The 15,213-nt window shown below is 38.0% G+C and overlaps 1 protein-coding gene and 1 pseudogene across 2 annotated transcripts in view; both read left to right on the top strand.

Moving 5' to 3' along the window:
- PRKAA1 (protein kinase AMP-activated catalytic subunit alpha 1) overlaps positions 1 to 15,213 on the top strand; it is a 44,223-nt gene that overhangs the window by 9,312 nt on the left and 19,698 nt on the right. The window lies entirely within an intron of this gene.
- On the top strand, positions 5,154 to 6,119 carry LOC308616481 (non-histone chromosomal protein HMG-14-like; annotated as a pseudogene). The gene has a single exon. The product of its transcript is annotated as a non-histone chromosomal protein HMG-14-like (transcript).

The following is a 15,213-nucleotide window of genomic DNA, read 5'->3' as shown; positions in this document are numbered from 1 at the left end:
AACTTGTTCAAGTCAAACATTTAGTAAATACCTTCATGCAGGACCAAAGCCCAGGTCTTTGTGACTGCAAAGCCCATGCTCTGTACACAGATTGCCTTCTCATGTGGAAGTGGAATTGGGTGCTTAGCCCTACTCCTGAAAAAGATGAATCTGTTAATACCTATCATTGTTTTTTTCTTCTCTTTGAATTTTTTCTTAATTGAAAAGAATATTAAAAAGTAAGTAAAATTTGAAAAAAAAATCAGTGTAGAATAACTTTTAATTATGGCACATTATCATTTTTATGTAAATATTTTTGTATAGCTGGAAAATGTAGAATACATGTACAATTTTTGTTCTTTTCATGTTTATGAGAGCATTTCATGTAGTTTTTCTATGAGAGTCTGTTATGTTGGAATGACAGTATGTTAAACTGTTCTCTGAAATTGGTCATTTAGGTTAATTGCAGTATTTGTTCTTACGTAAGACACTGTAATAAACATTTATGCACATTTTTTCATTTACTTAATTCTAAGTTAAATTACAAGTAGAGGAACAACAAATTTAAAAAAAAATGAAATAGCACCCTTAATGCTATTCTAGGACATTAATTGCCCTTTTATTGCCCTAAAATGTACTGTTGGTTTACACAGCCATGAAAAAGGAATTATTATACTAATATTCCATTAAAAGAACCAAACTGTTGGGACTTCCCTGGTGGTGCAGTGGTTAAGACTCTGCACTCCCAACACAGGGGGCCTGGGTTCTATCCCTGGTCAGGGAACTAGATCCCACATGCATGCAGCAACTGGGAGTTAGCATGCCACAACTAAGGAGCCTGCCTGCCCCAACTAAGACCCAGTGCGACCAAATAAATAGATAAATATTAAAACAAAAACAAAAAAAACCCAAACTGATCATGTACTCTGCCTATTGACTTAGTTTGGAATGTCTGTGTATGTGTGAGAATTTGAATGATCTCTTTACAGTTGTTGTCATGACACCTTCCCCCTCCCTGACATTGTCTTAATTTTTGTTTGAATATTTATGCAATCACACTTTTGTGATTTCTTCCACTGTTTCAAAAGTGAAGAAGTTATGCCTCTATACTTCTAATTAATTTATAATTTGATGAAATGCTCAAGTTTTAGAAAAAAGTTGAGCTATACCTTGATTGTCTGGTGATTGATTTCATTCTGTTTATTCTGCCTTCTTTATTTTTTTTGGGGGGTGTCTATTATTTATAGGTGGAATGATATTCTACTCCTTATTACTCATGATTTGAATTTTACTTGATTCCCTATGCCTTGTCTATCACCTTCCCTCCTACTCTTGCTAATTTCTTCCTTTTTGATATGTGCTCCATAAAATTTTCTGTCACATATCTGCTGCAACTTACTGCTTTCTAAATGATTTTAGTTGTTCTGTTGTAAAGTTTGTCTTGCATTCTCTTATTTCATAACTTCTTTATTTTCTTATCACCATGAAATAGTTAATAATTTTCCAGAACATTCACATATTTCTCAAGTGAGCATTATTAATGTCCATTTTTTTGTTTGCTTGTTTAATTCTTTTGGACTCGTTTTGGTGTTTCTTATGTTACAGTTACTTTGGTCCTCTTCAGAGGCCAGGAAAGTCCCAGGGACCCAGGCTGCTTTCCATTGGTACTTTCCCTGGCAGCGTTAACTGGTGTATAGTAGATGCTCCATACATAAGGCCAAATGAATGAATTTGAGAGAATGCTTTGAATTTCCTATTCCAGGTCCTTATTTAATGACAGAATGTACATCAAGAGTTTCAGATAAGCCCTAATTGTTTCTTAAAGTTAATTGGGGTTGAAAATAAATTAAGCAGAGTATGGTATAAGAGGAGACTGGTCAGTGAATTGGAGTTTCATCAACCAGTTGATGAATTGGGTGATGAATTGGAGTTTAGACCCAAATGGATTCTGCCAATATTAACTGGTATTGTTGCTATTTCCCAGTTCTGTTTCAGTTGTGCAGTTAATGGGAAAAGGTTCCTACTAAGCCATGCTTGGAGTTTTGGGGGGTAGTTGGGACAGATGAGATTAGTACTTACTCAGTATCAATAAATTAGGTCTCAGAAAGAAGATACTTCCTGAATTAGGGTTTAACAGTCAAGTGATTAATCACATCTGATTGGTACTGGAGACTGGAGAAAACCTTACCAGAAATTAGAATGTGCTTGATTTCTACAGTTCATTTCAGCTGTGACTATAGGTTTTTCTTCCTCACTGGTTTCATATATATTTTAAGGATGTTTTGATGGAAATATATCCAGTGCATTATGTTACTGTGCCATCTTTCAGGAAGTGTCTATAATTTCTTAGCTATGAATGGTTCTTTTTTTGTTTTTTTAATTGAAGTATAGTTAAGTTACAGTATTATATTCATTTCAGGTATACAACATAGTGATTCAAAATTTTTATAGATTTATACTCCATTTAAAGTTATTATAAAATGTTAGCTACATTCCCTGTGCTGTACAATATATCCTTGTAGATTATTTATTTCATATTGATACACAGTTTGTACCTCTTCATCCCCTACCTCTGTCTTGCCCCTCCCCACTTCCCTCTCCCCACTGGTAACCACTAGTTTGTTTTCTATATCTGTGAGTCTGTTTCTGTTCTGTTATATTCACCAGTTTGTTTTATTTTTTAGATTCCACGTATAAGTGATGATATACAGTATTTGTCTTTCTGTCTGACTTATTTCATAGCATAATACCCTCCAGGTGCATCCATGTTGTTGTAAATGGCAAAATATCATTCCTTTTTATGGCTGAGTAATAGTCCATTGTTGTATATGGAGATATATATATATATATATATATATATATATATATACCACATCTTATTTATTCATTCATCTGTTGATGGACACTTAGGTTACTTCCATGTCTTGGCTATTGTAAATAGTGCTGCTATGAACATCGGGGTGCATGTATCTTTTTGAATTAGTGTTTTTGTTTTCTTCAGATATATACCCCAGGAGTGGGATTGCTGGATCATATGGTAGTTCTACTTTTAGTTTTCTGAGGAACCTCCGTACTATTTTCCATAGTGGCTGCGCCAATTTGCATTCCCACCAGCAGTGTACAAGGGTTCCCTTTTTTCCACATCCTCACCAACATTTGTTATTTGTAGACTTTTTTTTTTTTTTTTTTGCGGTATGCGGGCCTCTCACTGTTGTGGCCTCTCCCGTTGTGGAGCACAGGCTCCGGACACGCAGGCTCAGCGGCCATGGCTCACGGGCCCAGCCGCTCTGCAGCACGTGGGATATTCCTGGACTGGGACACGAACCCATGTCCCCTGCATCGGCAGGTGGACTCTCAACCACTGCGCCACCAGGGAAGCCCCTATTTGTAGACTTTTTGATGATAGCCATTCTGACAGGTGTGATGTGATATCTCATTGTGGTTTTGATTTGTATTTCTCTGATGATTAGCAATGTTGAGCATCTTTTCATGTGCCTATTGGCCAGCCATGGATGGTTTTGAGATTAGGTGAACTATATAAATGGTACTTACAAGAGAAGTTCGAGATTCCCTTTACATTGTAGTAGTTTAAAAATGGCACTTTTTGGAGATTAATCCTTTGTTAGTTGCTTCGTCTGCAAATATTTTCTCCCATTCTGAGGGTTGTCTTTTCTTCTTGTTTATGGTTTCCTTTGCTGTGCAAAAGCTTTTAAGTTTCATTAGGTCCCATTTGTTTATTTTTGTTTTTATTTCCCTTTCTCTAGGAGGTGGGTCAAAAAGGATCTTGCTGTGATTTATGTCATAGAGTGTTCTGCTTATGTTTTCCTCTAAGAGTTTTATAGTGCCTGGCCTTATATTTAGGATTTTTTTTTCTTACATTTAGGTCTTTAATCCATTTTGAGTTGATTTTTGTGTATGGTATTAGGAAGTGTTCTAATTTCATTTTTTTACATGTAGCTGTCCAGTTTTCCCAGCACCACTTATTGAAGAGACTGTCTTTTCTCCATTGTATATTCTTGCCTCCTTTATCAAAGATAAGGTGACCATATGTGCATGGGTTTATATCTGGGCTTTCTATCCTGTTCCATTGATCTATATTTCTGTTTTTATGCCAGTACCATACTGTCTTGATTACTGTAGCTTTGTAGTATAGTCTGAAGTCAGGGAGCATGATTGCTCCAGCTCTGTTTTTCTTTCTCAAGATTGCTTGGGCTATTCGGGGTCTTTTGTGTTTCACAGATTGCCAGCAAACACATGAAAGGATGCTTAACATCACTAATCATTAGAGAAATGCAAATCAAAACTGCAATGAGGTATCACCTCACACCAGTCAGAATGGCCATCATCAGAAAATCTACAGTAAATGCTGGAGAGGGTGTGGAGAAAAGGGAACCCTCTTGCACTGTTGGTGGGAATATAAATTGATGCAGCCACTACAGAGAACAGTATGGAGTTTCCTTTAAAAACTAAAAATAGAACTACCATACCACCCTGCAATCCCACCACTGGGCATATACCCTGCGAAAACCATAATTCAAAAAGAGTCATGTACCACAATGTTCATTGCTGCAGCACTATTTACAGTAGCCAGGATATGGAAGGAACCTAAGTGTCCCTCAACAGATGAATGGATAAAGAAGAAGTGGCGCATATATATAATGGAATATTACTCAGCCATAAAAAGAAACGAAATTGAGTTATTTGTAGTGAGGTGGGTGGACCTAGAGTCTGTCATACAGAGTGAATTAAGTCAGAAAGAGAAAAACAAATACTGTATGCTAACACAAATATATGGAATATAAGAAAAAAAATGGTTCTGAAGAACCTAGGGGCAGGACAGGAATAAAGACGCGGTCGTAGAGAATGGACTTGAGGACACGGGAAGGGGGGAGGGTAAGCTGGGACGAAGTGAGAGAGTGGCATGGACATATATACACTACCAAATGTAAAACAGATAGCTAGTGGGAAGCAGCTGCATAGCACAGGGAGATCAGCTTGGTGCTTTCTGACCACCTGGAGGGGTGGGATAGGGAGGGTGGGAGGGAGAAGCAAGAGGGAGGGGATATGGGGATATATGTATATACATATAGCTGATTCACTTTGTTATACAGCAGAAACTAACACACCATTGTAAAGCATTATACTCCAATAAAGATGTTTTTAAAAATGGCACTTTTACCTTATGATTCTCTGATAATCCTTTGGGTTAGACTATGTTGCGATTGAACATTTGCTCATGTGCTGGGAAGATTTGTAATGTGGGAGTATTGTGAAGGTTAAGAAAGGATCTGGGCGGGGGGTCCCAGCAACTTGGGCGGCAGGAGGAGCGGCAACGGCCAGGCAGCCCAGCTTCGCGAAGGCTCTCGGTGTGCCGCGGCCCGCAGGCACCCGGCACACGCCCGCCCCTCCGCCACAATGCCCAAGAGGAAGGTCAGCTCCGCCGAGGAGGGGACAGCGAAGGAGGAGCCCGAGAGGAGATTGGTGAGGTTGTCAGCTAAACCGGCTCCCGCAAAAGTGGAAACGAAGCCAAAAAAAGGCAGCCTGAAAGGATAAATCTTCAGACCAGAAAGTGCAGACAAAAGGGAAAAGGGGAGCAAAGGGAAAACAGGCTGAAGTGGCTAACCAAGAGACTAAAGAAGACTTACCTGCAGAAAACAGAGAAACTAAAAATGAGAAGAGCCCAGACTCTGATGAAGCAGGAGAGAAAGAAGCAACTCTGATTAATATCACACATCCGGCCCTATCAGTGGTCCCTGTCTCCCTCCTTGTACAATCCAGAGGAATATTCTTATCAACTATTTTGTAAATGCAAGTGTTTTAGTAGCTCTAGAAACATGTTTTAAAAGGAGGGAATCCCACCTTATCCCATTTTTTAAGTGTAAATGCTTTGTTTTTTAAGAGGTGAAATCATTTGCTGGTTGTTATTTTTTGGTACAACCAGAAAATAGTGGGATATTGAATATGGAAAGCTTTGATTATCTTGGGTGTCAGCTTAACATTCCATAGATGAGGGGTAGCTTTTATATCCTATAATACAAAGCATACTAAATGGCAGTTTGGAGTCAGTTGTGCATTTAATGTCTTAAACACTTTAAATTACTTCTTTTCCCATGTTGTTTTTGGTTGAATTGTTTCCTAAAGCAAACCACTCACTCTTTGATCTTGGCTCTCCTGGTCAGAATTTTGTGTACTCTGTAACATCTTTGGTTGTGGTAGTCCAGGTCTTCTCGTAACTTTGTTAATGTGCTCTGAACGATTGACAATTTGAGTATGTACTGTATATGATATTAAATTGTGAATTAGTGGGACTTACAATGTAACAGCATATCAGTATTTGAAGATATTGGTACTTGATACCCTGTCAAGAAAAATTTGCCTCCAAATTTTAAGCTGGAAAGTCACTGAAATAACTATTCAGAAAAGAATCACAACTACATGATTTTTTAGATTTTTGGTACGTATGTTAAGAATTGTATACAATTTAGGAACTTCCCTGGTGGCACAGTGGTTAAGAATCTGCCTGCCAATGCAGGAGACTGGGTTCAAGCCCTGGTCCGGGAAGATCCCATGTGCCTCGGAGCGACTAATCCCGTGCACCACAACTACTGATCCTGCGCTCTAGAGCGCGTGCGCCACAACTGCTGAGCCCGTGTGCCACAACTACTGAAGCCCACGCGCCTGGACCCCATGCTCTGCGACAAGAGAAGCCACCGCAGTGAGAAGCCTGTGCACAGCAAAGAAGAGTAGCCCACGCTCGCCGCAACTAGAGAAAGCCCGTGCCCAGCCGCAAAGATCCAACACAGCCAAGAAAAAAAAAAAGAATTGTATACAATTTAAATGTCTGTGCTGATCCTCAAAACAACCAGTAAAATCTCAATTATGAAAAAAAAACAGAAAGAAAGGATCTGGACAAAATGGAAGGTGAACTTAGGTGGTAAGTTACATTCTTGAAAGGGACTGAGTTAGGACTCTGATTTAAACACTTTTCTTTGAGTCTTACTTAACAAAGACTTTTTCTTCCATTGTGAAATATCTGTATAATCTAACCTTAAATTTAATATTATTAACTAAAATATTTAAGCAAAGTAGCAAATGCTTAAAAAATTCAAAATAATGAGGAACCACCCCATCCCCTCTCCACTCCTCTCAACTGCAGGGGGTTTCATGGGGCAGAAGATCCCTTCACTCATTGTCTTGGTTAGTTTGGTGGGGAAAAAAATGTTAAATTGTTGAAAACCATTGGACCCGATGATCTGTAAGGTTCTCTTTAGTTCTAAAATTCTAAACTTCTTATTGTTAAATTGTCAAGAGCACATATTAAGTGAGGAGCAAACAATGTGTCTTTCTTTATCTTTTAGAAAAAATAATTATCTCATTGCTCCCGTGATTAAAAACCTGCAGTGGTTCCTAATCCTTGGGGGTTTTTAAAGGATGGTCAGGCTCGGCTCCATCCCAAGTCCCAGATCAAGCAGGAAAGTCTATTGAGATTGGAATAATGAGAAAAATTCTTTGTTTAAAATAATGTTTTAAATACAAGGAGTTTAAAATATCAATGCTGAGTTTTCAATTTGGAAATAGTAAAAAATATTATATTAACCTGCCAGCGCCGCCATAATAAAAATATTGCAGACCTAATGGCTTTGACAACAGAAATTTATTTTCTCACAGTCTAGAGGCTAAAAGTCTGAGATCAAGGTTTGGTTTCTTCTGAGGCCTCTCTCCTTAGCATGCAGATGGCTACCTTCTCTCACTGTCCTCACATGGTTTCCTGTGTGTACCTCTGCTGTTTCTCTGTGTATCCATATTTCCTCCTAAAGGCACACTTGTCAGGTTGGATCAGGACCTACCCCAACTGTTTCATTTTAACTTAGTCATCTCTTTAAAGGCCTTATTTCCAAGTACTATCACATTCTGAGGTACTAGGGATTAGGACTTCAACATATGGATTTGGGGGGAGACAATTCAGCCCATGAAGGATTTCTTGTTATCATTACCCTTGATTTTCAGCTGGTAATTATGAAGATTGCCAGGGAAAGCTCTTTGATATTGGTCTTACAAACTATGTTCTAATTTAGAAGAGAACATTTTCTTCCTGAAAAACTAAAACTCTAAATCGCTTATTTAAAAATGGAAAAAAAAATTTTTTTGAAAAGTAATACATGTATATTTTAAAATGTCAAATAGTGCTAAGAGGTCTATTTATAAAACAGAATTTCCTACCCCCACTTTCAACTCTTAGCTGTTTCTTCTTGTATTTATCTTTTTAAAAATTAAAAATTTTTTTTATTTATTTTAATTTTATTTTAATTTATTTAATTTATTTTATTTTTGGCTGCATTGGGTCTTCATTGCTGCGCACGGGCTTTCTCTAGTTGTGGCGAGCGGGGGCTGCTCTTCATTGCAGTGGGGTGGCTTCTCTTGTTGCAGAGCACGGGCTCTAGGTGTGCAGGCTTCCGTAGTTGTAGCACGTGGGCTCAGTAGTTGTGGCTTGCGGGCGGTAGAGCACAGGCTCAGTAGTTGTGGCACATGGGCTTAGTTGCTCCGCGGCATGTGGGATCTTCCTGGACGAGGTCTCGAACCCGTGTCCCCTGCATTGGCAGGTGGATTCTTAACCACTGTGCCACCAGGGAAGCCCTGTTTTTTTTTTTAACTTCCACATTTCTACTTAATAATGCATGCATAAAAGTTATCTTAATTCTTGTTGACAGACTTTTTGTTAAATTCTTATTATGGTTGATGAGGATTTAGTTCTTTCTTAAGTTATTTTATTTTTATATTGAGGTATAGTTGATTTACAGTATTATATTAGTTTCCAATGTACAACATAGTGATTCAAAATTTTTACAGATTATACTTCATTTATAGTTACTATAAAATATTGGTCATATTCTCTGTGCTGTACAACATATCCTTGTAGCTTATTTATTTTATACATAGTAGTTTGTACCTCTTTATCCCCTATCCCTATCTTGCCCTTACCCAATTCCCTCTCCTCACTGGTAATCACTGGTTTGTTCTCTTTATCTTGTTTCTTTTTTGTTATATTCACTAGTTTTATTTTATTAAAATTAAAAAAAATTTATTGAAGTATACTTGATTTACAATACTGTGTTAGTTTTAGGCATATAGCAAAGTGTTGTGGATATATATACATATTATGTTCTTTTTCAGATTCTTTTCCATTGTAAATTATTATAAGATATTGAGTATAGTTCCCTGTGCTGTACAGTAAAATCCTTGTTGTTTATCTATTTTATATATAGTTTTATCTGTTAATCCCATACTCCTAATTTATCCCTTCCCACCCTTTCCCCTTGGGTAACCATAAGTTTGTTTTCTATGTCTGTGAATCTGTTTCTGTTTTGTAAAAAAGTTCATTTTTATTATTATTTTTTGATTCCACATACAAGTGATATCATATAATATTTGTCTTTCTCTGTCTGACTTCAGTCAATATGATAATCTCTAAGTCCATCCATGTTGCTGCAAATGGCATTATTTCATTCTTTTTTATGGCTAATGTTCCTGTGTGTGTGTGTGTGTGTGTGTGTATCACATCTTCTTTATCCATTCATCTGTTGATGGACACTTAGCTTGCTTCCTCTTATGCTTTTTTTAAAAAATAAATTTATTTATTTATTTTTGGCTGCGTTGGGTCTTTGTTGTTGTGTGTGGGCTTTCTCTAGTTGTGGCAAGCGGGGGCTACTCTTCATTGCGGTGTGCAGGCTTCTCATTGCTGTGGCTTCTCTTGCTGTGGAGCATGGGCTCTAGGCGTGCAGGCTTCAGTAGTTGTGGCGCATGGGCTTAGCTGCTCTGTGGCATGTGGGATCTTCCCAGACCAGGGCTCGAACCTGTGTCCCCTACATTGGCAGGCGGATTCTTAACCACTGTGCCACCAGGGAAGTCTGCATGTATCTTTTTGAATTAGAGTTTTCATCTTTTCTGTATATATGCCTAGGAGTGGGATTGCTGGATCATATGGTAGTTCTACTTTTAGTTTAGGAGACTTAGTTTAGTTTAGTTTTAGGAGACTTCTACTGTTTTCCATGGTGGCTGCACTGATCTACAGTCCCACTAACAGTGTAGGAGGGTTCCCTTTTCTCCACACCCTCTCCTGCATTTATTATTTGTAGATGTTTTGATGATGGCCATTCTGACCGGTGTGAGGTGATACCTCATTGCAGTTTTGATTTGCATTTCTCTAATAATTAGTGATGTTGAACATCTTTTCATGTGCCTGTTGGCCATCTGTGTCTTCTTTGGAGAAATTTCTATTTAGGTCTTCTGCCATTGTTTGATTGGCTTGTTTATATATATATATATATATATATATATATATATATATATATATATATATATATATATATATATAGGCTTGTTTATATATATATATATATATATATTTATTATTATTTTTTTTTTTGTGGTACATGGGCCTCTCACTGTTGTGGCCTCTCCCATTGCGGAGCACAGGCTCCGGACATGTAGGCTCAGTGGCCATGGCTTATGGGCCTAGCTGCTCCGCGGCATGTGGGATCTTCCCAGACCGGGGCACGAACCCGTGTCCCCGGCATCGGCAGGTGGACTCTCAACCACTGCGCCACCAGGGAAGCCCTTGTTTATATTTTTGATATTGAGAGAGCTGTTTATATAGTTTGGAAATTAAGCCCTTATTGATCTCATCATTTGCAGATATTTTCTCCCAGTGCATAGGTTGTCTTTTTGTTTTGTTTGTGGTTTCCTTTGCTGTGCAAAAGTGTATAAGTTTGATTAGGTCCCATTTGCTTATTTTTGCTTTTATTTCTTTTGCCTTGGGCTGATCTAAGAATATATTGCTATGATTTATGTCAAAGAATATTTTGCCTATGTTCTCTGCTAGGGAGTTTTATGGTATTATGTCTTATATTTAAGTCTTTAAGCCATTTAGAGTTTACTTTTGTGTATGGTGTGAGGGAGTGTTTGAACTTCATTGATTTACATGAAGCTGTCTGGCTTTCCCAGCACCACTTGCTGAGGAGACTGTCTGACTTACTTCACTAAAGCCTAATAACCTCCAGGTCAAAGAGTTTAGTTCCTTTGTACCTTTTCCTCTACACCCTCATTCTCCTAATATAATTATGTCATACTTTAAAAAAAACATCCATATTCGGTGTTTTCATAATTGTGACTGTGTAAAAACTATCTACTAAGCCAATACTATGACTATATTTACTTATAGAACTTTTCATTTTTCCTGGAGTTATTAATTTACCTCCTTTTTTCATTTGCTTAGTTTTCTTCTAACCTAAGGCTAAATTCTCCACATCTTCAAATGCTTCTGTAAGATCTTTCTCAATGTAACATTCCATACTTTCAAACCTGTCAGATAATTTATCTGTCTATTCTTTTTTCTCCCTAGAAATAACCGTCCTGGATCCTCTGCAACATTTCTGTATGGATTTGTTGCCTACCAGCCTTCTACACAGCTGTTACCTATGACTTTGCTTCATTACCTTATTGGGGATTCTCTTCTTTTTCTCCTATATTGGATCCCTTCTTACTGAATACCATCTTGGTTTCTTTTTATTTATTTATTATTTAAAGAAAAAATTTTTTATTTTTAATTTTCTTTTTGAATTTTTGAATTTTATTTTATTTTTTATACAGCAGGTTCTTATTAGTTATCCATTTTATACATATTAGTTTATACATGTCAATCCCAGTCTCCCAATTCATCACACCACCCCCTCCCCACCACTTTCCCCCCTTGGTGGCCATACGTTTGTTCTCTACATCTGTGACTTAATTTCTGCCCTGCAAACCAGTTCATCTGTACCATTTTTCTAGGTTCCACATATATGTGTTAATATATGATATTTGTTTTTCTCTTTCTAACTTACTTCGCTGTGTAAGACAGTCTCTAGATCCATCCATGTCTCTACAAATGACCCAATTTTGTTCCTTTTAATGGCTGAGTAATATTCCATTGTATATATGTACCACATCTTCTTTAGCCATTCGTCTGTCAATGGGCATTTAGGTTGCTTCCATGACCTGGCTCTTGTAAATAGTGCTGCAATGAAGATTGGGGTGCATGTATCTTTTTGAATTATGGTTTTCTTTGGGTATATGCCCAGTAGTCAGATTGCCTGTGTCATATGGTAATTCTATTTTTAGTTTTTTAAGGAACCTTCATAGTGGCTGTATCAATTTACGTTCCCACCAACAGTGCAAGAGGGTTTCCTTTTCTCCACACCCTCTCCAGTATTTGTTGTTTGTAGATTTTCTGATGATGCCCATTCTAAATGGTGTGAGGTGATACCTCATTGTAGTTTTGATTTGCCTTTCTCTAATAATTAGTGATGTTGAGCAGCTTTTCATGTGCTTCTTGGCCATCTATATGTCTTCTTTGGAGAAATGTCTATTTAGGTCTTCTGCCTTTTTATTTATTTATTTATGGCTGTGTTGGGTCTTTGTTGCTGTGTGCGAGCTTTCTCTAACTGCGTTGAGTGGGGGCTACTCTTCACTGCAGTGTGCGGGCTTCTTATTGCAGTGGCTTACCTTGTTGTGGAGCATGGGCTCTAGGCACGCGGGCTTCAGTAGTTGTGGCACGTGGGCTCAGTAGTTGTGGCACGCGGGCTTCGGTATCTGTGGCTTGCAGGCTCTAGAGTGCAGGCTTAGTAGTTGTGGTGCACAGGCTTCGTTGCTCCGTGGCATGTGGGATCCTCCCGGACCAGGGCTCGAACCTGTGTCATCTGCATTGACAGGTGGATTCTTAACCACTGTGCCACCAGGGAAGTCCCTTCTGCCCATTTTTTGATTGGGTTATTTGTTTTTATAATATTGAGCTGCATGAGCTGTTTATATATTTTGGAGATTAATCCTTTGTCCGTTGATTCATTTGCAACTATTTTCTCCCATTCTGAGGGTTGTCTCTTCGTCGTCTGTAGTTTCCTTTGCTTTGAAAAAGCTTTTAAGTTACATTAGGTCTCATTTGTTTAATTTTGTTTTTATTTCCATTACTCTAGGAGGTGGATCAAAAAAGATCTTGCTGTGATTTATGTCAAAGAGTGTTTTTCCTATGTTGTCCTCCAGTAGTTTTATAGTGTCCGGTCTTACATTTAGGTCTCTAATCCATTTTGAGTTTATTTTTGTGTATGGTGTTAGGGAGTGTTCTAATTTCATTCTTTTACATGTAGCTGTCCAGTTTTCCCAGCACCACTTACTGAAAAGACTGTCTTTTCTCCATTGTATATTCTTGCCTCCTTTGTCATAGATTAGTTGACCATAGGTGCATGGGTTTATCTCTGGGCTTTCTGTCCTGTTCCATTGATCTATATTTCTGTTTTTGTGCCAGTACCATATTGTCTTGATTACTGTCGCTTTGTAGAATAGTCTAAAGTCAGGGAGTCTGATTGCTCCAGCTCCATTTTTCTTTCTCAAGATTGCTTTGGGTATTTGGGGTCTTTTGTGTCTCCATACAAATTTAAAGATTTCTTGTTCTAGTTCTGTGAAAAATGCCACTGGTAATTTGATAGGATTGCATTGAATCTGTAGATTGCTTTGGGTAGTAGTCATTTTCACAATATTGATTCTTCCAGTCCAAGAACATGGTATATCTCTCCATCTGTTTGTGTTGTCTTTGATTTCTTTCATCGGTGTCTTATAGTTTTCTGAGTACATGTCTTTTACCTCCTGAGGTAGGTTTATTCCTAGGTATTTTATTCTTTTTGTTGCAACGGTGAATGGGAGTGTTTCCTTAATTTCTCTTTCTGATCTTTCATTGTTAGTGTATAGGAATGTAAGAAATTTCTGTGCATTAATTTTGTATCCTGCTACTTTACCAAATTCATATATTAGTTCTAGTAGTTTTCTGGTAGAGTCTCTAGGATTCTTTATGTATAGTATCATGTCATCTGCAAAGAGTGACAGTTTTACTTCTTCTTTTTTTTTTTTTTTTGTGGTACGCGGACCTCTCACTGTTGTGGCCTCTCCCGTTGTGGAGCACAGCCTCCGGACACGCAGGCTCAGCGGCCATGGCTCACGGGCCCAGCCGCTCCGCGGCATGTGGGATCCTCCCAGACTGGGGCACGAACCCGTGTCCCCTGCATCGGCAGACGGACTCTCAACCACTGCGCCACCAGGGAAGCCCTACTTCTTCTTTTCCAATTTGTATTCCTTTTATTTCTTTTTCTTCTGTGATTGCCGTGGCTAGGACTTCCAAAACTATGTTGAATAATAGTGGTGAGAGTGGACATACTTGTCTTGTTCCTGATCTTAGAGGGAATGCTTTCAGTTTTTCACCATTGAGAATGATGTTTGCTGTGGGTTTGTTGTATATGGCCTTTATTATGTTGAGGTAGGTTCCCTCTATGCCCACTTTCTGGAGAGTTTTTATCCTAAATGGTGTTGAATTTTGTCAAAATCTTTTTCTGCATCTATTGAGATGATCATATGGTTTTTCTCCTTCAATTTGTTAATATGGTGTATCACATTGATTGATTTGCATATATTGAAGAATCCTTGCATCCCTGGGATAAATCCCACTTGATCATGGTATATGATCCTTTTAATGTACTCTTGGATTCTGTTTGCTAGTATTTTGTTGAGGATTTTTGCATCTATGTTCATCAGTGATATTTGTCTGTAATATTCTCTGTTTGTAGTACCTTTGTCTGCTTTTGGTATCATGGTGATGGTGGCCTAATAGAAGGACTTTGGGAGTGTTCCTTCCTCTGCAAATTTTTGGAAGAGTTTGAGAAGGATGGGTGTTAGCTCTTTTCTAAATGTTTGATAGAATTCACCTGTGAAGCCATCTGGTCCTGGACTTTTGTTTGTTGGGATATTTTTAATGACATTTTCAATTTCATTACTTGTGATTGGTCTGTTCGTATTTTCTATTTCTCCCTGGTTCAGTATTGGAAGGTTATACCTTTCTAAGAATTTGTCCATTTCATCCAGGTTGTCTATTTTTATTGGCACAGAGTTGGTTGTAGTAGTTTCTTAGGATGCTTTGTATTTCTGCAGTGTCCGTTGTAACTTCTCCTTTTTCATTTCTAATTTTATTGATTTGAGTCCTCTCCCTCTTTTTCTTGATGAGTCTGGGTAAAGGTTTATCAATTTTGTTTATCTTCTCAAAGAACCAGCTTTTAATTTTATTGATTGCTATTGTTTTCTTTGTTTCTGTTTCACCTATTTCTGCTCTGATCTTTATGATTTCTTCCCTTCTACTAATTTTGGGTTTTGTTTGTTCTT

The sequence above is a fragment of the Mesoplodon bidens genome (assembly GCF_964165515.1).
Source record: "Mesoplodon bidens genome assembly, chromosome: 4".
Classification (NCBI taxonomy): Eukaryota; Metazoa; Chordata; class Mammalia; order Artiodactyla; family Ziphiidae; genus Mesoplodon; species Mesoplodon bidens.
This window is presented reverse-complemented; position numbering and strand designations above follow the sequence as displayed.